At 37.7% G+C, this 23,392-nt stretch overlaps 1 protein-coding gene across 11 annotated transcripts in view; it reads left to right on the top strand.

Moving 5' to 3' along the window:
* Window positions 1–23,392, top strand: part of CHD9 (chromodomain helicase DNA binding protein 9) — a 250,227-nt gene that overhangs the window by 18,299 nt on the left and 208,536 nt on the right. Inside the window, exon 1 of one of the 11 annotated variants that reach the window (XM_031954492.1) lies at window positions 15,669–15,771. The exons of 9 other annotated variants lie outside the window; for them this stretch is intronic. The gene's annotated coding sequence lies outside the window, so the exon portion shown is untranslated. Of the gene's footprint in view, window positions 1–15,668; window positions 15,772–15,822; window positions 15,858–23,392 lie in introns of those variants that run through there. One more of the 11 variants, XM_031954494.1, reaches the window with a different exon arrangement.

The raw sequence follows: 23,392 nt of genomic DNA on the forward strand, positions 1-23,392 counted from the left end.
AGTGGCAAAACTGGGATTCGGACCCAAGTCTTATCAAAGCCAGTATTCTTTTGTTGTTCCATCATTTTTTTCATTTTTGTCCAGTTCTTTGTGACCTTCTTTGGGGTTTTCTTGGCAAAGATACTGGAGTGGCTTTTTATTACCTTCTTGAGCTTATTTTATAGATGTGAAAACTGAGACCAACAGGGTTTGGTGACTTACCTGGGGTCATATAGCTAATAAGCATCTGAGTCCAGATTTGAACTCAGAGAACATGAGTACTCTTGACTTCAGGCCCTGTGCTCTATATACTGCACCTTAAATGTGTTTTGGTGAAAATAAAAATAAAAATAAACACTCTGACAAATGTAGATGTAATTCACAATCTGACTTTATAAGGAAATATGTAAGAGACAAACAGCAGCTCAGCCAATTATAAAGAGATAGAAGGTTAAAAAGTGCTAAGATTATTATTATAAAAGGAAAAGAGAGAAGAAATGCTGGATTTGAAATCAGGAAGATCTTGAGTCATTCATTAGCTGTGTGATCCCAGTTAAGTAACTTAACTTCTTTGGGCCTCAGTTTTCCTATCTATAAAAGGATAAGTTCTAAGTTCCTGTTAAGTTGCAAATCTATGACTCTGTGAAGCTATAAATTATGAACATAGTAAACATTTCCCAACAGCTAAATGTGTAGGTATTGATACTGAATTTTATGAGCTTCTTGAGGGCAGGGACTATCTCTTATCTTTTGTTGTTGTTGATGATGATGTTGATGTTTTTGTTGTTGTTGTTATATCTAGTGCTTAGCACAGTCTCTCGCACATAATAGATACTTAATAAATGTTTATTGAGTTATTGAACAGTGAAAGAGCTGACCTATCAAATGAGATCATTCCTTGGCCTATTTTGTCATACAAAAACATGATCTGAATTCTTGCCCAACTGTGGCAAAGTTCTATATATAGAGCAAACTATTGAAATAAATCAACAAGTGAACTAAGGAAACATTTCTTCACTGGATTTCTTCTGAAGATAAAATAAGATGGAATGAATTACAGTGATTTAACACAATAAGTTTTAATAGGATAGTTAAGTAGTAAGAGGCTAGAATGTTGGGACATTCATGTCCCTGAGTTCAGATCTGGCCTCAGATGCTTACTAGACACTGGGCAAGTTACATTACTGTTTGCCTCAGTTTCCTCATTTGTCAAATGAGCTGGAGAAGGAAATGACAAACTACCTCAGTATCTTTGCCAAGAAAACTCCGAATAGGATCACAAAAGGTAGGACATAACAGGAACAACAACAAAATTCTAATGTGTTTCAAGGAAAAATTCTGGATCTTTATATAAAATTTATTAAGTCCACATTCTTTTTATTAAACAATATTTTATTCTTTCCAATTATATTTAAAGACAAAGTTTAACATTTATTTGTAAAAAAAAAAAATTTGAGTTTCAAATCTCCTCTCTCCCTAAGATGGCAAACAACTTGATATTAAATATATCAATATAAACAGCCATGTAAAACACATTTCCATATTAGTCATGTTGTAAAAGAAGAAAAATCATTTAAAAAGTGAAAATTGTATGCTTCAACTTGCATTCGAACATGAATATTTTCCTTCATGATCCTTTAAAACTGTTTTGGGATCATGGTATTACTGAGAATAGCTAAATCATTTATAGTTGATCATTGTACAATATTGCTGTTACTGTGTGGTATTCTTCTGGTTTTACTTTCTTCACTTTGCAACAATTCATGTTGCAGTCTTTCCAGGCTTTTCTTGAAATCTGTCTGCTTGTCATTTCTTTTAGGACAATAGTATTCCATTATATTCACATACTATAACTTGTTTAGATATTCTGGTATTCCCTCAGTTTCCAATTTTTTGCCATCAAAAAGAGAGCTGCTGTAAATATTTTCGAACAAGTAGGTCCTTTTTCCTTTTTTTAAAGTGTGTGTGTGTGTATCTATCTATCTATTTTTGTAATTCAGACCTAGTAGATAGGCCCACATTCTTTTTCCTCAGCCCCTCCTTATAAGTATCACAGCCCTTGTTTCATAGAAGGTAAAAATACAGTCAGACCTGACTTTAAACAAATCTGTTTGCATTTGAAAATTCTGTTTTATGCAAAAGTTAAAATTAACTTGTTTGCTCAAGGACAAGAACCTTATTTATCATAAAATTTCTTAAAATAGATTCCCCTTATAATTTAAAAGTAGTATTCATAAGATTTAGAGCTGAAAGGGAGCATAAAAGTCTAACTGTTTCATTTTACAGGTGAGGAAACAGACACAGAGAGATTAAACTACTTGATCAGGGTCACACAACTAAAACTATCAGAATAGAATTTGAAATTTCTTCCTGATTTAACTCCAGTGTCTAATCCACTATATTTATTTTGCATATTTAACACATTTATTAAACACTTATTGTGATTTTAGGCATTGTGCTAAAATAATCTGGGACTAAAAAGAAAGACAATTGTTGCTGCACCCAAATAGTGTACCTTCTAACAAAGAAGATAACTTGTAAATAGCCAAGTACATACAGTATGTAGAGATACAATATCTCTGGAGGGAAAGCATTAATAGTTAGGGACACTGGAAAAGGCCTCTTACAGAAAGTAGGATGTGAGATGAGGAAGGAAGGGAGTCAGGAAAACCAAAAGGTAGTGGTGAAGGAGCATAATAGTCCAGGAATGAGTGATGGACAGTACAAACCATGGAGGCAGAAGATAGAATATCATGTGTGAGAAACTGCAAGTTTAAGGTCAGTGTAGTTGCAAAGAGTACATGAAAGGAAATAAAATGTGAGAAGACTGAAAAAGTAGAAAAAGGCCAAGAAAGAGGAAAGAACTTCCTTCAGCAAAGAACTTTATAGTTGAATCCAGAAGTGAGAAAGAGCCATAGGGGCTCATTGAGCAGTCAGATGACATACTTAGATTTATGTTTTAGAAAAATCATCTTGACAGCTGTTTGAAGAATGAATTGAAGTGGAAAATGACTTGAAGCAGGGAAACTAGTTAGAAGGCTATTGAAGTAGTACAGATGAGAAGTAAAGAAAGACTGGACTGATGTGACAGTGTAAGTGGAGAAAAGGAACATATCTCAGAGACGTTGTGAAGGTAGAAATGATAAGTTTTGAAAAGAGATTGAGTGTATGGGGTGAATGAGAATGTGGGATAAAGAAGGACACCAAAGTTGCAAATATGGGTGACTAGAAGGATAATGGTGCCTTTGACAGTTACAAGGAATATTGGTTGGATTTGGGGGAAAAGATAATGTGTTTTGTTTTCATCTTGTCAAAATTGAGATAGCTAGAGGATATCTGGTTTGAAATGTTTATGAGACAGCAAGTGATGTATGACTGAACCTTAGGAAAGAAACTAGGGCCGTTTATATAGTTTTAGGAATAATCTGCATAGAGATAATAATTGAATTTATGTGAACCTATGATATTACCAAGTAAGAGAGAGAAAATGGTGGATCAGTATGAAACCTGTGATGATCCAGTAAAGGAGGCGGAGGAGAATAAAGAAGGCAGAAGAAGAATCAACAGAGAATTGTGTCAGGAAAACTAAGAAAAGAGAGAGCACATGGGTGGGAAGCAGGAGAATTGGTCAACAGATCAAATGCCGCAGAGAGGTGAAGAACAAAGATTGAGAAAAGATCATTGGACTTGAAAATCAAGAGCTCATTGGTAAGTGCACAGAACAGTTTCCTTTAAATGATGAGATTGGAAGAAAATGTGCATGCAGAAGGTTTGAGAAAAGAGTATAGTATAGATGGAATATATAGATAGAAGTATATGTATAGATAAAAGTATTGATAGCTTTTTAGCTTAGAAGCTAATAGATTGATAGTGGGGTGGTAAGCTCTCTTGTGGGTCTTCTAAGGATGAGGAAGACTTGGACATGTTGGTAGGAAATGGAAAGAAATGATAAATAGAAGATACTGAAGAATGGAAGCAGTCTGCTAAAAGAGATTGGAGGGCTTGAGGTCAAGAGAGTAGTTAGTTTTAGAAAGGACAAAAGGCACCTTTTCATCAGAGGTTATAGTGAGGGAAGAAATTAGTGGGGAATTATGTCAGGGGAGTTGTGAAACCAGAAGAGGAGATGAAGGAATGTTTGGAAGGAACATATTATGTCTATAATGGTAGAAATATAGGACACTGAGTTGGAAGTGACATTAGAGATAAATTAGTCTAAAAACTCTCATTTTATAAATTTGTAAACTGAGGTTCAGAAGGTTTAAATGACTTGCTCAAAGACCTATACCTAGTAAATATCAAAGCATGAACTAAACCCAGCTCTTTAGATTCCTAATACTCTTTTATTTTTCAGCCATATCATCCAGTATATGTGTAAAAAACAAAATAAATCTCATAAACGATTGCCATGTAGGAGCATGTGAATAACCTCAAAGGTGCTATAAATGCTATCTAGTATCATACTTTTAGGGCAGCCAGATGGCATAGCAGAGAGAAAGTCAGCCTGTTCAAAGCTGGTCTCAGATAATTCAAACCTAGCCTCAGATACCTTCTAGCTCTGTGACTCTAGGCAAGTCATTTACCTCTGCTTCAGTTCCTTCATCATGAACTGGAGAAGGAAAAGGCAAACCACTCCTATATGTCTGCCAAGAAAACCCCAAATGGGGTCACAGAGAGTCAGCCATGACTAAAATGACTCAAGAACAACAATAATTATCAACATAAAAAGGGTGGAGCAACTGGAGCTTTGTACCAGGGCACCACCATCCCAAGGGTGATACTTCCCTGTATCCTGTGATCCTCTACTTCATTCTTACACTGTTGGTTACTATCCTATATGGCAAGGGTTGGGAACCTTTTTTCTGCCAAGGGTAATTTGGATATTTCTTTTTTTTTTAAATTTAATAGCCTTTTATTTACAGGTTATATGCATGGGTAACTTTACTGCATTAACAATTGCCAAACCTCTTGTTCCAATTTTTCACCTCTTACCCCCACCCCCTCCCCTAGATGGCAGGATGACCAGTAGATGTTAAATACATTAAAATATAAATTAGATACACAATAAGTATGCATGACCAAAACATTATTTTGCTGTATAAAAAGAATCAGACTCTGAAATATTGTACAATTAGCTTGTGAAGGAAATCAAAAATGCAAGTGGGCATAAATATAGGGATTGGGAATTCAATGTAATGGTTTTTAGTCATCTCCCAGAGTTCTTTCTCTGGGCGTAGCTGGTTCAGTTCATTACTGCTCCATTGGAAATGATTTGGTTGATCTCGTTGCTGAGGATGGCCAGGTCCATCAGAACTGGTCATCATATAGTATTGTTGTTGAAGTATATAATGATCTCCTGGTCCTACTCATTTCACTCAGCATCAGTTCGTGTAAGTCTCTCCAGGCCTTTCTGAAATCATCCTGTTGGTCATTTCTTACAGAACAATAATATTCCATAATATTCATATACCACAATTTATTCAGCCATTCTCCAACTGATGGACATCCATTCAGTTTTATTTGGATATTTCTAATATCATTTGCAGACCATACAAAACTATCAACCTGTCGAATTCAAGAGTAGGAGGTTATTGTATCTTGATTTCAGCTCATCCTTGCCTGCAATTGTCTTAGCAAATGATTTCACAGGCCAGACATTCCCCACTCCTGAATATGGGATCACATGACTGAATATAGGAAGCATGAAATTATGATTTATTATCAGTTAATTTTTGATTTATGTATCTATATACTGGAGATCATGTAAAAATTTCTTGAATGAAAAAAGATCTTAAGTAGAAAAGATTTAAGAAACTCTGATGTATTGGCCCATATTGGGTAACATATGTCCCTGTTCCTTTCCTTGGCCTCGACCAGTTCTAGGGTTCCATTCCCACAGAATTCTCCTCTCCAGCCCCACTTTCTCAATTACAATACCTTTTTGCCTCTTTTCATTGGTTAGGGACCATTGACTGTGGCACAGTGGCAAACGTAAAACTGAGGAATGTTTACCCAGTTATGGCTCTGGCAGCTTCAGCTTCCCAAACACTTTGCTTACCAAAAATGAAATAAACTTTCTTGATGTTCTTGAAGATAATAAACAACTGTTTATCTGACATAGTTTTTTGGTTTAGGCAGAACAGCTCAGTGGATAGCATGTTAGAACTTGTTATTGTTCAATTGCTTCAGTTGTTTCCCACTTTTTGTCATCCTATTTGGGTTTGTTATTTTATTTTGTTTCCTTTTTTTGTTTAAAAAAAAATACTGGGGTGGTTTGCCATTTCCTTCTCCAACTCCTTTTACAGAGGAGGAAACTGAGGCAAACGGAATTAGGTAATTTTCCTGGAGTCACACAGTTAGTGAGTGTCTGAAGCCAGATTTGAACTCAGGAAGATGAATCTTCCTGACTTCAGGCTTAGTGCACCTGCCCAGAATGTTAGGATAGAGACAGAGTCATTGAAACTTGAGTTCCAATCCTACATCATACACTTAGCTGTGCAACCCTGGGCAATTCTTTCAGTCTGTTTCTTCATTTGTAAATGGAGATGATAATAGCACCTACTTCTCAGGATTGTTGTTAAGAATCAAATGAGATAAAATCCATAAAGCATTCTGTAAACTTTAAAGAGTGGTGGTTATTATTATTACTTAAAGGTGAAAGGTGAACTTGAATTTTATACTTTCTATTAAGTCCTATGTCACCCTTGTTTGTGTAAACATTATCTTAGTGAGTTATCCCTGAATAAATAGATCTGGAAGGAAAGATCTGGACAGAGAACATTCATTTGATAATTGCCATACTTCAGAAACAGTGCCATAGAATTGTTTAATGGGAAGGGACAATAGAGATATTTGAGTCTATGTCTGCAACTTTTAAATTTGAAAAAAAAATCTGAAAACAAAATTAGTTTTCATTACTTCTGCTCTCTTTAGCTTGACATATCCCCCTACTTCCAACGTCCCTGCACATTTTGGTAATAAAAGACCATTCAATTATTTTACTCTATGCAAAGTTTGTATATGGACAATAGTATAGAAGCACCCATTATCTCACCACATTTTTTTCCTGAAAAACCAATATTCCAATTTACAAAAACATATAGGTAGCACAATAGATAGAGTGTTGGACTTGGAGTCAGGAAGACATGAATTAAAATTCATCCTTGAATTTGATTCAAGTCATTTATATTCTGTTTGCCTCAGTTTCTACAACTGTGAAAGTGAAGATAAAAGTAGTCTCTACCTTCTAAGGTTGTTTTATGTGGATAAAATGAGATAATATTTGTGTTTGCTTTGCAAACTTTAAAATGCTACAGTATATAAATGCTAGCTTATTATGACTATGATTATATTAATATTGTTCAGTAAAATCTCTTTTCTGATTTTACAATAATCCTGGCTTTAAATTTTGATTACATTTGAGAATTTGGGTTCTGATGAGAGAAAACTTCAACCTGTTGATCTTTTACAGGGGTTATTTGAATGGCTTCACTATGACTAATTCAATGAGTAGCATATAGCTAAGAAAAACTGTCTATGACTGGCCAGGAAACTGGCTCCTTTTCTATATATCTGTTTAAAAGGTTGAAAAGAAGTGACTAGAGACTTCCTTCTCTCTGTTTTCTTTAAAGCAAGGGTCTTCATCTTTTGGGTTTCTCATGGATCTCTTTGGAAGTCTGGGAAGCCTATAAACCCATTTTAGAATGTTTTTAAGTTAATAAAATAAAATACATACAAAGGAAACCAATTATAATGAAAGAAAACTATCATTTATATTTAAAACTAGAATCCTTACCTTAGAAAAACATGTACTTTTCATTAGCTTAGGGAAATTTCTTAAACATAAAGAGATAGTATGAATTCAATTTTTCTCACTGTTGAATTTTATGCCATTTAAGGTCTCTCTTCTATTGGTTAATGGTTTAGCATTTCAAACTGTAATGTGAGAGAAACTGAGGCAAGATAGAGATTAGAGAGTTTGTAATATTTTATTTGAGAGGGAAAGATTGTCTGAGGCCAAAACAGGATCCATGTTGATCCCAGCAGACTAAATGGGACTCCAGTCTCAAAGCATGCAGTAACAAGTGAAGATTTCCAGGGATTCTTTATAGGGCTCTAGCGATCAGGAGAGACAAAGGTGGCAGGGGCGGGGGGGGGGGGGGGGGGGGGGGGGGGGGGGGGGGAGGGAGGGGGGGGAAGGTGATGGTGGTGTAGACCACTGGTGAGTAGATCATAAATTTGGTTCTGATAGGTTGGGGTTGAGGACCATAAATTCTTGATAACTTAAGAGGACCTAGGAGCCAGGATGTCTGAAATAAAAGATCTCCTCCTTATCTGAGATTAAACATTTACAATTTATGACCCTAGAGTAGCCAGCCTTAAGTTGTGTCAGTCCTAATGGTCAGGAAGGGAGAGGGGTTGCAACCAGGGGAATTGAGGCAGAACAATTCAGGTAAACTGAAGTAGAACAATTTAGAGAAACTGAGGCAGAACAGTTCAGGAAAACTGAGGCAGGACAATTTGGGGAAACTGAGGCAGTAAAAGGAAACTGTGACATAACAAAATCATTATCTATTACTGGGAAAAAGATGGAATTCTAAAGCATGTTAACCATTCTTGTCTGGAAGAAGCAATGAAACATAAAAAAATTATTATGAGTTTAAGTACAATTAAAAATGATTAAGCAATCTATCTTCACAGATGTTGCTAGCCATTAGTGATCTGTGATAGACTATCTAGTATCCTGATGAATGAATTAATTTAAATAAGAATCAGGAGAAAGCTGATTACTTTTTTTTTATTCCCCTACTATATTGAAAAACTCCATGAAGATAAGAAATATAACTTAATCTAAATTTAGTATCTCTTCCAGTGCAGGATGTAACATAGTGCACATAGTAGGTGTTTAATGATTTTTGAAAAAGGAATGAATGAGTAGATAGGTCTTAAGATAAAGATATGGGAGGAATGGTAACTTTTGCCAGAGACAGAGAGAATCTAAGTTAATCTAACAAATATATGTATGTGTATTAGGTGTCTTGCAAATATAATCAAGAGAGCTTTGAAACAATAATCACTCATCATATCCAATATGTTGCCAGTACCTATTGATTTTATTTTTGTCACATTTCTCTTCTGACACTGCCACAGCGGTGCAGGCTCTCTTCACCTCATGCCTAGACTGTTACAATATCCTGCTAGTTGGTCTCCCTGTTACAAATCTCTCCCCAGGCTAATCCATCCTCCTTTCAGCTGTTAAATTGATCTTCCTAAAATACAGGTCTGTCCATGTTACCCTTCTTCCTGTTCCCACCCAATACACTCTAATGACTGCCTATCACTTCTATGACCATAATCTGCCTCCCCACTTCCACCCTGCCCCTCTTTCTAGTGTTTTTTTTTTTTAAACTCTATAAACCTAGGACACTGGCCTCCTTACTATTCTTTTTATAGGACCCTCCATCTCTGCATTTTTATTGGCTTTTCCCCTCAAGCTTGAAATTCTCTCCCTCTTCCATTTATACAACTTTACTTTACTTTCTTCTTTCAAGTGCCAACTAAAATCCTACCTTCTCCTGGAAGTTTTAACTGATTTTCTTTTATTCTACTACTCTGTTGATTATTTCCAATTTATCTGAAGACTTTACCTCATAGGTATGAGTTACCTCATACTTCATCCCTAAGTTGAGGCCATTATCAAAGAGGTCATCCTCTTCCATTTTCCTTATTCTATATCACCCAGATGTCTTCCCCTACTAACTCATTCTTCATTCTTAACTTTTATGAATTGGGAGGTGGTCCTTCTTGCCAGGACAAACCCCATTACATTCTGTCCCATCTTCTCTATTGGAATATTGGATGTAGAGTTAGGAATGTGACTTCAGACTCTTAGTAGTTGTGTGACCCTTAACTCTTAAACCTCTGTCTGCTTTAGTTTCCTCATATGTAAAATGTGGATAACAATACCTACCTCATTGCAATATTGTGAGAGTAAAATGAGATAATATTACAAATATTTTACAAAAATGCTTTGGAAACTTTAAAGCTTTATGAATGCTAGCTATCATTATTGTTTTTGTTTGTAGACAAAAGGGAATCGGCCAATAGCAAGAAGCTGAAGATTAGTGAAAGATTGGGGATGTTATAAAGGGCAATCCAATAGAGGAAAACCCTTTTCTTCCTCTATATTATAGTGATCTCATCAATTAAAATGTATTAAATTATCTTAGAGCAACTGGGTGCATTGCCTATAGTCAGGAATACTGGAGTTCAAATCTGGTCTCAGACATTTACTATTTTGTGTAACCCTGGCTAAGTCATTTAACATTTTTACTTTAATTTCCTCATCTATAAAATGACTCAGAGAAGATGTTAAACAACTCTAATACCTTTTCTAAGAGTCAAGAAGAGTCAGGCATGGCTGAAACAAATGAACAAAAATTATTGAATTTTTGATGACTCTAAGAAATTTTATAAAGTCTTAAACCTCTATTGTGATCTCCAGTCTCTCATCAACTACCTAATAAATATGTTGAACAGGATATCCCACAGAAATCTCAGATTCAATTTATTGAAAGCAGAACTTACCTTTCCCCCCAAATTCTCCTCTCTTTTAAACTTTCCATTACTGTTAAGGGCACCTCCCAGTAGCCTCCTAATCACATGGGTTTGAAACCTCAGGGAAACCCTCAAACTCATTCCACTTATCCTATCTGTTGTCAGATCTTGTTGTTTCTGCCTTTACAACATTTCCTCAATATTTCCCCTTTACTCACAACTCAGATTCAGGCCTTCATCATTTCAGATATCTCTTATTACAATAACTTTCTGGTTGGACTTTCTGTATTATATTTCTCTATTTCAATTCATCTTTTATTCACCTTAAACAAAAATGAGTTTCTTAAAGCCTATGGCTGACTATGTTACTGCCCTACCTCAACTGAAAAAAACTCCAGTGGCTGCCTATTACTTCAAAATTCAAATATAAAATCCTTTGGTTTTAAAGTTTTTAACAACCTGGCACCTTTATGCTTTTCCAGTTATCTTTCACTTTACCCTTCTATTCATACTCATACTCTATAATACAGCAGTGTTGGCCTTCTTGCTGTTTCTAGCATATGACAATCCCTCTTCCAACTCTGCTTTTTCACTGGCTCCATGCCTGGAATGCTTTCTTTCCTCACCCCAGTCTCCTGACTTTCCTGGCTTCCTGCAAGACTTAGCTCAAATCCCACCTTCTACAGGAAGCCTTTCCCTTCCCCCACCCCCCCATCTTCGCTTTCTTTCTTTCTTCTCTTTCTTTCTTTCTTTCTCTTTGTCTCTTTCTTACTCTCTTTTTCTTTCTTTCTTTCTCTCTCTCCTCCCTTCCTTTCCTACTTCCCTCTTTTCTTCCTTCCTATCTTATGTATGTGTAATTTTTTTGCAAATTGTTTTCTCTATGAAAATGTGAACTTCTTAAAGGAAGAGATGTATTTTGGCCTTTCTTTGAACACCCACAGACCAGCACAGGATCTGGCATGTATTAAGCACTTAATAAGTGCATATTCACTAATAGCTAGGTAAAATCCGTGAGGATCTCTGATTTCTAAACTGTTGTTTAAAAAAAAAAAAGGAGTAAAATATTTAAAAATGGGAAAATTTTAGAAATAGATGTCAAAATGTAACATTTTTTAAAATGCCAAACAAACATTAATCAAATAAGAGACTGGTTAAGGGAGTAGTAAAGCTTTGAGCTTTAAACTTTTTTGATATGCTGAATTCATCAATGCATTTGAATAATTTTTATGTATCATACTAATCAATGAACAAGTATTTCTTGAGCGCTCACTTTGTATCACACTGTAATAGGCCCTAGGGAAATACAAAGTAAAAAATGAAACCATTTCCTTTTTCAAAGAGATCACATTTTATTAGAGGAGATACTATACATATCCATATGTGTGTGTGCATTTGGGTAGATGGGGAATAGATTAGACCTGTGCTTTCACAGGCCTAGTATAGGGGAGCTTCCTTATTGGGAAATTTCTCTACCAGTGTAGTCTTAGATCAATCAAAGAATGCGAAGAATGGGAGTAGTGCTGCAGAACTAGAGAAGAGGGAAAAGTCCAATTTTCAGAAAAAAGAAAGTGATGTAGACTAACATGGACCTGTCTTGGATTCCCAGAAAAATTCAAGACCACATTATTAAGTGAATGGTTTATGATCATTTAGAAAATGGAGTGCTCACAAATGGCTAGCATGGCATCATCAAGAAGAGGTCATTTTGGATTTATCTCATTTCCCTTTTTGTCAGAGTTAATCTGAGATCAAGGGAATTCTGGCAGACATATTTTACTTAGATTTTAGTAAGGCATTTGATAGTTTCTTGGGCTATTTTTATGGAGAATTTGGAGAGATGAGGGCTAGATTAGGTGTGTTTATAACTGGTTTAGTGACAGACTCAGAAAGTTGTCATTATTGAGTCTATGTCATTTGCAGGTAGATCTTTAGTGAATTGTCACAAGGATATCTGGTTGGCCTAACACCACTTTCAGGTTTCTAGCAATGACTTTTATGAAAGCATAGATGGCATAATTATTACACTTGAAAAAACAAGACACAAATCTAGGAGGGAGCCAGTATGCTGGATAAGAGTCAGGATTGAAACAATTTTCAACAGATTAGAATTCTAGCTATTAAAAGGCTGGACCACTAAATATAAGACAAAATTTAGTGGATATAAATGCAAAATCTAAACTTGAATTAAAAAAAAATCAACTTCTCAAGTATAGTATGGGAGAGGCATGGCTGAAATTAGTCTGAAAAAAAATTTTGGGAGTTGACTGCAAGTTTATTAAGGGTTAACAGTATAACATGTAAGAAAAAAATTCCAAAATAGTTCTGTATTTGGGGAAAAAAAGTGTTCACAATGAGGCAGGGGATACTCTCAAGTTCCTTTGTCCTGGGAAGACCCCACTTCATTCTCCAGCCATAAGTGGCTTTCTTGTTGTTCTTTTTACTGAACTCCATCTTCCATCTCTGCTTTTATAATAGCTCCAGTCTTAGAATGTTCTTCCTCATCTCTGTCTCTTAAAAACCATGGCTTATTTTAGAAGTCTGCTCAAGCTACCCTCCTGAAGTAGCCATTTTCAGGTAGTTTCATCTGCTGATGCTTTCCTTCTAAGATTAATTTATACTTATTTTTTTGTATATACCAATTGATGTACATGTTTTCTCCCTTATTAGAAGGCAAGTTCCCTGAAGGCAGGGACTGTTTTCGTCTTTTGTATTTTCAGAGCATACATAGCATAGTGGCTGGCATATAAGTATTTAATGAATGCTTGCTAATTGACTAAGTTCTAGAGCACTGGGGTAGGGTAACCGGTTTAATAAAAAGCCTTAACAGAATGCCATTTTGAGACCAGTTGAAAGACCTAGGGATATTTAATTACATTTAACAGGCTTTCAGTACTCGAAACAGCTGTCATATGGAAGAGACACTAAACTTGTTCTCTCTTTGGTCCCATAGATTCAAACTGTCATTGATAGATTAATTCCCTGGATAGAATTAAAGTTTTCAGACATTATCTCAGGAGATAATGTCAAACAAAATCTTAGTCATGTTCATAGATTTTGAGCAGGTGAGCTACTCAACCTTCTCAATGTACAAATGAAGAAACTTAGGCCCAGAGATATCAGTTGACTCATCTAAGATAGCAAATGGAAAATGAGATTGCAACTCTAGCCCTCTAATTAATAAAAATAAGGAAGATAAATTGTCGATGTAACTATTGTAGTGTAATGGAAAGGACACTGGCCTTGAAGTCAGAGTAGTCAAGGACGTGGTTTGAATCATCCCTTTTCTGCTTTTTGTTGTATGACTGTGGAAGAGGGAGGGAATAAATATTTAATAGCACTTTGTGTCCAATGCTTTACCCATATTATTTCATTTGATTTTCACACCAATCCCGGGAAGTAGGTGCTTTTATGATCCCCATTTCACAGAAGAGGAAACTGAAGCAGAGATTAATGACTTGCCCAGGATCATCCAGCTAGTAAATGTCTTGAGGCTGGATTTGAGCTTAGGTTGCCTTGACTCTATCCACTCTATCCACCTAGATGTAGAAAATCCCTGGGAAAGATCCTTTAACCTGTCTGGGCCTCAGTTTCCATATAAATGAGAAGTCTAAATGACATGTAAAGTCTATTCCAGGCTTCCTGGAGATTAGCAGAAGTTATCATGCTCTGATGCTCCCTCTGTGACACTGGATAGTTCCTTTACCTCTCTGGGTCTCAGTTTCATGATGTAAAAATCAGACAGATTACATGATCTCTTAGGACCCCTCATTTCTAAACCTTAAACTGGTACCAATCCCATATATTTACTGTTAAAAAAAACTTTAATGCTCTTCTGTAAATGCAGTGAGATCCAACAGACTTTCATCATCTGTATCATCGGATGCCAGATATTGTCCCAGAAAGGCACGATGAGTTTGGGGCAATGCCTTTTTGGAACGAGCAAGGGTGAGAGACAGCATGCTTTAGTGGAGGCAGCATGCTTCTAGGTCCGATTCTGTTGCTGTGACCTTAGACCCCATTTCCTTTCCAAATCTTTGTTTTCTCATCAGTAAGACGTCTCAGATAATGCTAGTGCTGCTTACCTCACAGGATCGTTACTAAGCCTGTAAGCCTAAGGTTGCTTGACAGCAACACCTGTACCCAGACAAACGCATTTTTTATTTTTCTATTCAATGACCAATCTACGATTTGTAATGCAGATGACAGTGGAACCAGCCCGGGTTCCGGCACATCTCGTTTGGAGGGATCTTTGTTGGCTCCTGTTTCCACGACATAGGTAGAGAGGGCATAAGGATTATGAATTTGAAAATGATTTATTTAAATTTGAAAATGTGGGTCTCCGTATACCTCAGCACTTGGAAATGGGAAGATGTGAGTAAGCACGCCACTGGCGCTTCCCAAGGTGCACTTGCACAGTCCTACTAGAACGGGGAGGAACGTGCAGCCGTGCATGGGCAGGGAAGGGGCGGGGCACATGCTCCGCTGAAGACCCTGATCCATTCGCAGTCTCCGGCGGGACGCATGTCTCAGCGTGCTTCCCAAAGCCGACTTCTCGCAGGGTGGCAGCGCCGTGCGGCTGACGGGGGTCCGATTCCAGGCAGTGACGTGGCGGCGTGGCCGCGTCCGGGGCGGGAGGCATGGGCTGGGAGCAGAGGGGCCGAGCAGGGCCCTGACGTGGCGGCTGGGCCGTGGGAAGGGGCGGGCCGGAGGGAAGGGGCGGGGCGCGGCGCTGCACTGTGCAGCTCTCCGGCCAGAGGGCGCCCCAGCCACGGCCTTCCCGGGATCGGAGACCTCCCAGTATCTGGTGCAAGGCGGCCCGGAGTAACCGCGCTGGGGATTGGGTTGGCGGATCTTTGGGGCCTTGATGGAGCTAGGGCAACTCCGCCCTTTCGTCGCCCTTTCCCTTCCTTTCCCTTTTGCAGAGCTTGCATCGGGCCTGGGGTAGGGAGGGGGGAAGACTGGGATAAGGCACCTTTTCTCTTTTGCTCTGTCTTTGCTGCAGAAGCAGCAACAGCCGCGACTACAGCCCCGCCCATTCGGGCCAATCAGCGGCTTGAGCTCAAATATGCAAATGAGACGCCTGTGCTGTCGGTGTGCCGCTCGTTGGGGCTGGTGGGGTCGCGCTTGGGGAGTGAACTGGGCCAATCAGGCGAGTGCGTGGCGGCGCGGGGGAGGCGGTGCCTCTTCCCTCCTCCCTCCTCGACCCCGCTCTGACAGGGGGGCCTGGCCGCGCCGCCGGTAAGTGCTGCCGCCGCCGCCGCCGCCTCCGCCGCCAACCGCTGCCAACCGCCGCTAGAGGGGAGAGCCGGGGCCCCGCTCAACTGGTGGGGAGAGGCTGGAGGGCGGGCGGCGCGCGGGCTGGGGCCGGCGGGGGCGGGTGTCTGTCAGGCGGGTGGTCTCGGGGCCCCCTCAGGGCCAGCCGGTCGTGTCAGTCTCCGCCGTGGTGGGGGGCCGGCGCCGCCGGCGGCGGGGGGCGGCTCCGTCATGGCGAATCGAGCGGCGGTGAGTACGTGCTGCCGCCGCCGCCTTCGCCCGGTCAGGGGGTCGGGGCCGGGACCGGGGCCAGGGCCAGGCCGCGCTCTCGCGGAAGAGGTCTTTGACTTGAGGGGGTGTGGAAGGGGCGAGGCTGGAGACTGACGAAGGGTCCCTGACACGTGTGGCTGAGAGCGCTGGAGACTCCCGGAGCTGTCATGGCTGCGGGCTACCTCCGTCGTCTGTCCGAGGGCCGACCCAGCCGCCGCCACCGCCGTGCCTGTTGCACGGGTGTGTGTGTATGTGTGAGTGTGTGTGCTGTGGAGTGGTGTGGTGTGGGGAGGTGGCGTCTCCCCCTCACGCTGCTTGTAGATGGAGGGAAGGGGCCTTGGCATGCGGTTGCTTGGCCTCTAGCCGTGTTCCCACCTTCCTGAGAGGGGGAGAGAGGGGTGGGGGGGGAAAGCCCCTGGGTCTTAGGCCCTGATCCCTCTGGCTCCCCCTCTCCCCGGGTTTTTCTTCCTTCACGCCTCCACCCCCACCCTGGTCTCCTTCAGCTACCAGCTCTCCTCCCTCCATCCTTCGTGTCCCTACTACTCTCTCACCCCTTTACTCCTCCCTTCCCCCCCCCCCCCCCCCAGTCATGACTCATTGATTGGGTGTCCCGGGAGCACGGCGTGCCCTAGGGCACCGGGCCTCCTGTGCTTTCCCAGGCCCTGGCTCTGGGGTTTCAGCAGTGCTTCCCCTTGGCGATACTCTGCCCGTCCCTTCCCCCACTCCCAGCTTTCCCATCGTGGCAGCTCTCTCTGGGCCTATGTTCATGCCAACAGCATGGCCAGGTTTCCTCTCATCTGCTCTGTGCGTGCTTGGTTGCAGCTGCTTCATGGCATTAAAGGATATAATGGGTGATTCCATGGCATCCCCTGAACTAAGTACCATCTCCAAAGTATGGTATATTACTAATCAGTGGGCTCTTTCTTCAACTGTAGGTCAGCCTTGGTTTTTGTTTTGGGGTTGTTTTTTGTTTTGCATTTTTTTTTTTTTTAAATAAAACTTTTCATCATGAAACCATTTAGAGGAGAATAAAAGTTATTTGAGACATGCTGTTAACACTTGTTACACACAATTACTCTCATAGAGGCCTTGGATATGACATCTCCCTATTACCCAGGAGATATAAGCCCACTTCCAACTTGTGTCCTTTTCAACATGAAATCTTAGTTGTGTTACTAAAAGTTGAGACTATCAGAGTTTAGTTTGCCAGTCTCTAAAAAGTGCTACATTCACATTTCTTACCATTTGATCGTAATTTAAGTCCTTCCAGTTTTGATTATCATATTTTATATCATATTGAGCACAAGAAAGGAGATTATTCTGTCCTATATTACTTTTTAGTTGTTCCTTATTTAAAAATCTGGTAGAGGAAAACATAGTGTTATTGTTCTATTTCTGTAGGCCTCAAAAATTATCTGATCCAGTTCTCTCACTTTACAGATAAAACTGAAGACCTGAAGAAATTAATGATTTGTCCATGATCACAGTGGTAAAAAGCATGAGAGGCAGGATTTGAACTTTTAATTCCATAACCTACTCTTTCCAATCTACCATACTGACTTATAAAACAGTTTACAAAGGGATTTTTAGTAAAGAATATAACGAGTTCAAATAATGACCTTATAATATATGCTGAATTTACAGAAATTAATAGAATTTACAATACACAAAAACCCAGCATAGTCCTTTCTAGCAGGAGGTATTTAATATTTGTTGAATGAATATGAAAAATGCACTGTGTTCATTAATAGTTAACCTGGATTTCTCCACATTTAGCTGGGCTCCCTTCTATCTCTTCAACTTCTATAATTCAAACAACACCTGTTGCTAAAATCAAGGTACAGCTATACTATGTATTTACCAAAACACTTATTAGTATTTTCAATAGTAATTATTAAACAGTATACAATAAGTTTTGACAGAACCTCATGAGTTAAGAATTGATAAGAGAGAGGATATAATCAACTTGAGAAAAAAAATGCTAATAGATTGATTCAGGAAAATGAAAGGGAAAAAGAATGAGTCAGGGAGGTAAAGTACAGTGAAAAAGAACTAAAACTGTCAGGATATCTAGATTTTGGTCCCAGGTCTGATATCTTATTTTTACCTGTGTCATCTTCAATTCAATAAAAAAGTATTTAGTGGATATTAAAGCAAGTAATTTAGGAGCTTCTGTTTCCTCATTTTTTATGCAAAAGTTGAGAAGGTTGGTTTAAACTTAGAGCATCTCTAAAGTCGTCTTCAGTAGTAAAATTGTATGATTCTAAGCACCTGTAAAGTAGATACAGAATAGAGTTTTAGGAATTCAAAAAAGTATCTGAATTTGTTTTAAGGAAGGACACAATAAAGGTTTTCAATAGATAGTATATATGTGCAAAATGAAAGACTTTAAATAGCATCATCTCAGGTGAAAAAGCACAATTAGTGAAGAGCCTCAAGACAAAATTCATGAACAAGGATTTAGTATAATTATGTTAAATGTTAAAGACATTAGAAATATTAATGTGAAGAGGGATCTGCAGAAGAAATCTGAGAGATGGGGAAATAACAGGGAGAATATTGGTACTAAAATTAGTAGAAGAAAACTTACTGGGCAGGTTAGGACATTTTAATCTGCTTTAAAAATTGGCACCTTGTTTTTACATCACGTTTCTCACTGTATTCTTCCCCCATTTCATTTCCCATTTTGGTTTTTATGCAATTACCATTAAAAATTAAAGACAGAGATCAATAAGGGAATGATAAACTTGGAAATCATCAATGAAAATATGATAAATATTAAAATCATGGGAAGCATAGAGAGAAAACACATAATAAATTCTCTTAGAAATAGTGGTTAGATGGGGAAGAATTAGCCAGATAAATAATTGTGATGAGATTCTTTCAATTACGGAAAAAAATATCCAAGAATATATTAAAGGGTACAAAGTTGAAGTGGTATTTAGTCTTCAATTCAGTAATCATTTATTAGTTCTAGAATCAAGTTACCTTAAGAGCTTCATTTTAAGATTTGGGTGTCTCCAACTTGAAAGATTTTTTTAAAAGAGGCCCTGTAAGATTAATGAAAATAGTGATCATAAATTGATAGAATGTTTTCTAACCTATTAAAAATTTGAAATAGTTGCCACTGTGGCATTGGTATACCATGTAGAGGATTCATTGCTGGTACAATGATATGACTACATTGCTTTAATTCATAAATATAGGATGCAACATTCCATTCATCTTCTAGCTCTCTCTGTTATTAGTTACCTTAAGTTCTACCTTTGAGTAAATAGAATGATAGAAAATCCAGCCAGATGACAAACAGAACCTTAGAAAACAGAAAGCTCACTGGATTTATAGTTGCTTTCTGGCTCTTATGTCACATCTCTCCATTTTCCTGTATCTTCAGATAGCCTTATCATAAACTGGCACTTAATACCTGATCTGTAGCAAAGATTCATAGTATTTAGGAAGAAGGGGTAGATGGGACTCAGAAGATAAGTGACTTGCACACCATAATATTTTAGAGATCCAACTTAGATGTGTCAAATGTTTCTTTTTAAGACTTCTAACTTCTGTTGAAAGTGTCACTATATTTAGAAAGGAAAGTAAAGCCTTCAAGCTTTCTTAATACTTCTAAATGGAAAAGTAATTAAAAATATTTTACCGTTAGAAGAAATTTTTTTTTTGGCATTTACTAAGTGCATTTCAGTCTTTGAAAGTATATTTGATGAATGCATTTTTATTTTACATGTAAAATTAGAAAATCCCCACTTCCCTTCCCCTCCCCAAAATTGTCCTTAATAGTGTCATATATAGTTACAAACCTTTAAAAAAAAACTGCTCTTAATTATGTGTCTACCTATGTAGTCATTGATATGTATAGCTTATTTGGATATATCATTTTTAATGAGGTCTCTAAAGCTAACTAGGAGAAATTGCTTAGGCTGCTCTCAATATTTATGAAATAGTTTTCAAAAATAATGGAGCTTCCTGTAATGTAACTATTACTGGATAAACAGAATTGTGAGAGTGGTTTTGGGGTGTTTTTTTTTCTTTTTCTTTTTTTTGGATTTTTTTCCCTTTTTCTTTTTTTGGGGGGTGGTTTTTCTTTTTTTTTTTTTTCTTTTTTTTTTTTTTAAAGCTGGATGTGCTTTATATTTGAAGACTCAAATTATTTCATCTAAAGGGACAAGATTTATAGCTGGAAAAAATTACAGTCTTTTTGAGATGCAATTGTTTCTGTTTGACTATTGTTTATATTGTTTTGTTTATAATAAATTATTGGAAGGTAATTTAACATATTATTAAAGTATATAGGGAGAAAACTTCCACAATTTTATGTCACTCGTTTAGTTTATTTTGGAATTTGTATACATTCTCACAAGTAAGTAAATGTGATATATTTTTGTTCCCTTTAACTTTGTAAATTTTATTAATTATTTTTAGAAGCTGTCATATATGTATTATACACATATATATATACATATGTGTATATATGTATTTGTCTTTTTGATTGAAATGCAGTATGGTGTAATGTATACAGAGTGGACCTCTGAGTTAGTTCTGCCTCTGACACATACTAACTAGTATTAGTATTAGAACTAACTAGTGTTAGTTCTGGGACCCTAGGCAAGATACTTTATCTGTCAAATTCTAATGCAACTCTCTGAAACCATTAGTTTTAGAACATTTGCTGATCTGTATTGGTGGTGGAAGTTGCCATACCACTATGTTCCTATGCCAGTGAAATCACAAGTGTAAATCAAGAAGTTGATTGAAATAATTCTAGCTTCTTATTTATAACTATGCGGACAGGGGGAAAGGAAAAATGGGCAAAACAATTCTAACACAGTAGTTTTAATATTGTTTTGGTCATCATTATCATCATCCTCATCCTCATAGTGACATTTTACTTAGAACTTGATTTATAAACCATTTATATAACTTACTTCATTTGAGATGTACACAATTTCATTGCCCAACTCATTGGCTTTGTTGGATAGACACTGCAAATTGATATTGCCAATTTTCTTTTGGGAGCTTTAACATTGAGGATCATCTAGAGTGCAGTGAAAGGGTTAATTTGTAGGTATGAGTAGGCTGTTCCATATTATGACTAAGGAATGAAGAAGGAACCACCTGAAGGATAAAGAAATATATGAATCAAAAAATGGGTGTTAGTCACATGATAAAAGCAATAAATAAATGATGCACAGCCTATGTGATCCATTGCTGTGTTGTGAGAAACTGAGAGTCTCGTTAATTTATCTGAATCTTTGTTTCTTCATCCATGGAGGTTGGGGGGGGGGGGGGGAAGGTAGTAGAAAGCGCATGAGATCTGCAGTCAAAGGATGTACTTTTTAATATTGACTTTGTTACTGAGTTTCTGTGTGATAATAGTCAAGAAAGCCATAGCTTTCTGTACTACAGTTGTCTCATCATTTTCTTCATCCGAAAAGTGAGGGTATGGGATTTTAGGTAATCTTTCAGGTTCCTAGTTAGCTTTTAAGTCTCTCAGGGGGTTGCTACAATTTTGTGATTTAAAAGACCTAGATTCTCTTTTCTAAATTCCAATTCTGTTGCTTCATCATAGTGTGAAAATGACTGATTTTTTAAAGGTCATTCCAGATAAATGTCAGGAACTACTACTCTGAAAAGGCTTTAGATAAGATCTTAGAGGTGGCGTAGCTAAGTTCCAAGTTAGAGGTCAATTACTAGGTTGGCTATAGAGTTGACTTTTCTGGCCACAACTCTCCAGATGTGAATGGATTTTGATCTGTGTAAGTGGAGGGAGATATCTACGCTGACCAAATCACAAATCTTTAAAATATTAGAGTTATATTAAATCTTGGGTGGGGCTATGGATTATTTGGAGGACAGTGAATAAGATAGTCCATAAAGATTACGCAATGACTATGTCTTGAAAAATTCAGTGAACTTTTCCTCAGTTCTTATTTGGTTTTTGATGATAATGACTATCCATTCCTTTTTGAAACTCTCCTTTGCTTCTGTAGTTTTCTTTTAACCTTTTTGAGTTCTATAGTATGGCTGCCCTATTTTGAAATGAAACAAAGAGTTTAAAATGATAATATTTGAAGGACCTTAAACATTGCCTCTTTCCCTCATCTTTAAAATGAGGGGTTGGATTAGAGAATCTCATATTTTGATTTTTGAAAGAATCATTTTTTTATTAAATGGCTGTCTCTAATGATGGAGATTGCCCCATGACTTGTCATATTTTGTGTTTCTTGTCAAAGAAAATCATCAGTTATAGGATCAAGATTAAGATTCTTCAAAAAAAAAAAAGTTGTTGCGTCTTTTTTAAAAAACAAATTAGTCATAATATTACCTTTAGTTGGTTTAATTTGGAAAGAGTATATAGTATATATCCCTTCATAGTTAATTGTTGTAGGGTTTTTGAAGGAAATGGAATTAGAGGAAATATTTTAAGATAAGGGAGATTGGCAGATGTGGGATATATTGAGATCATAGAATTTTAGAGCTGGAAGAAATCTTAAATTATCACCTAGACCAGTGGTTCTCAAACTTTTGTTTTCAGTATCTTTATCCTATTAAAAATTATTGAGGATCTCTCCAAAGCGTTTTTGTTTATCTGGGTTATATTTATAGACATTTTATCATATTGGAAATAAAAACTATTTTTGAATTTGTAGACCCTCTAAAAGGGTTTCAGAGATCCCCAGGATTCTCCCAGGGGTCCTCAAACTTTTTAAATAGGGGGCCAGTTCACTGTCCCTCAGACTGTTGGAGGGCCGGACTATAGTAAAAATAAAAACTTTGTTTTGTGGGCCTTTAAATAAAAAAACTTCATAGCCCTGGGTGAGGGGGATAAACGTCCTCAGCTGCCACATCTGGCCCACGGCCCGTAGTTTGAGGACCCCTTGCACCATATTTTGAGAACCACTGACCTAGACCAACTTCATTCTCCTTTGTTTCTCTAGCACCTAGCATACCATTCACATAGATGCTTAATAAATTCTATTGATTTTAATTGAATTATATTTAAAAAGTTGAGTTTGAGTGAGGTTGGGTGATTTATCCAAGATCACATAGTATGTGATAAGCCTAGTTCAAGTCCAGTGTCCTTTTTATGTTCTATTGCTTTCTTCGTAATAAGGCACTATAAAAGAATATAAAGAGAAAAGTATGAAAAGGGCATAATAAAAATCTTTATTTTCTCTGAATTAAGTTGAATAGATTACAAATGGTCCTTTGCTCCTTTGTGCTTACATAGTAGTAATGGAGCAATGATCTAGGCTTCTAATTTCTGAGTATTCTACAGGTTGGAGACTTTAGAGACTATCAGAGTATTAGGCAATTTTACTAA

The sequence above is a fragment of the Sarcophilus harrisii genome, chromosome 2, assembly GCF_902635505.1.
Source record: "Sarcophilus harrisii chromosome 2, mSarHar1.11, whole genome shotgun sequence".
Classification (NCBI taxonomy): Eukaryota; Metazoa; Chordata; class Mammalia; order Dasyuromorphia; family Dasyuridae; genus Sarcophilus; species Sarcophilus harrisii.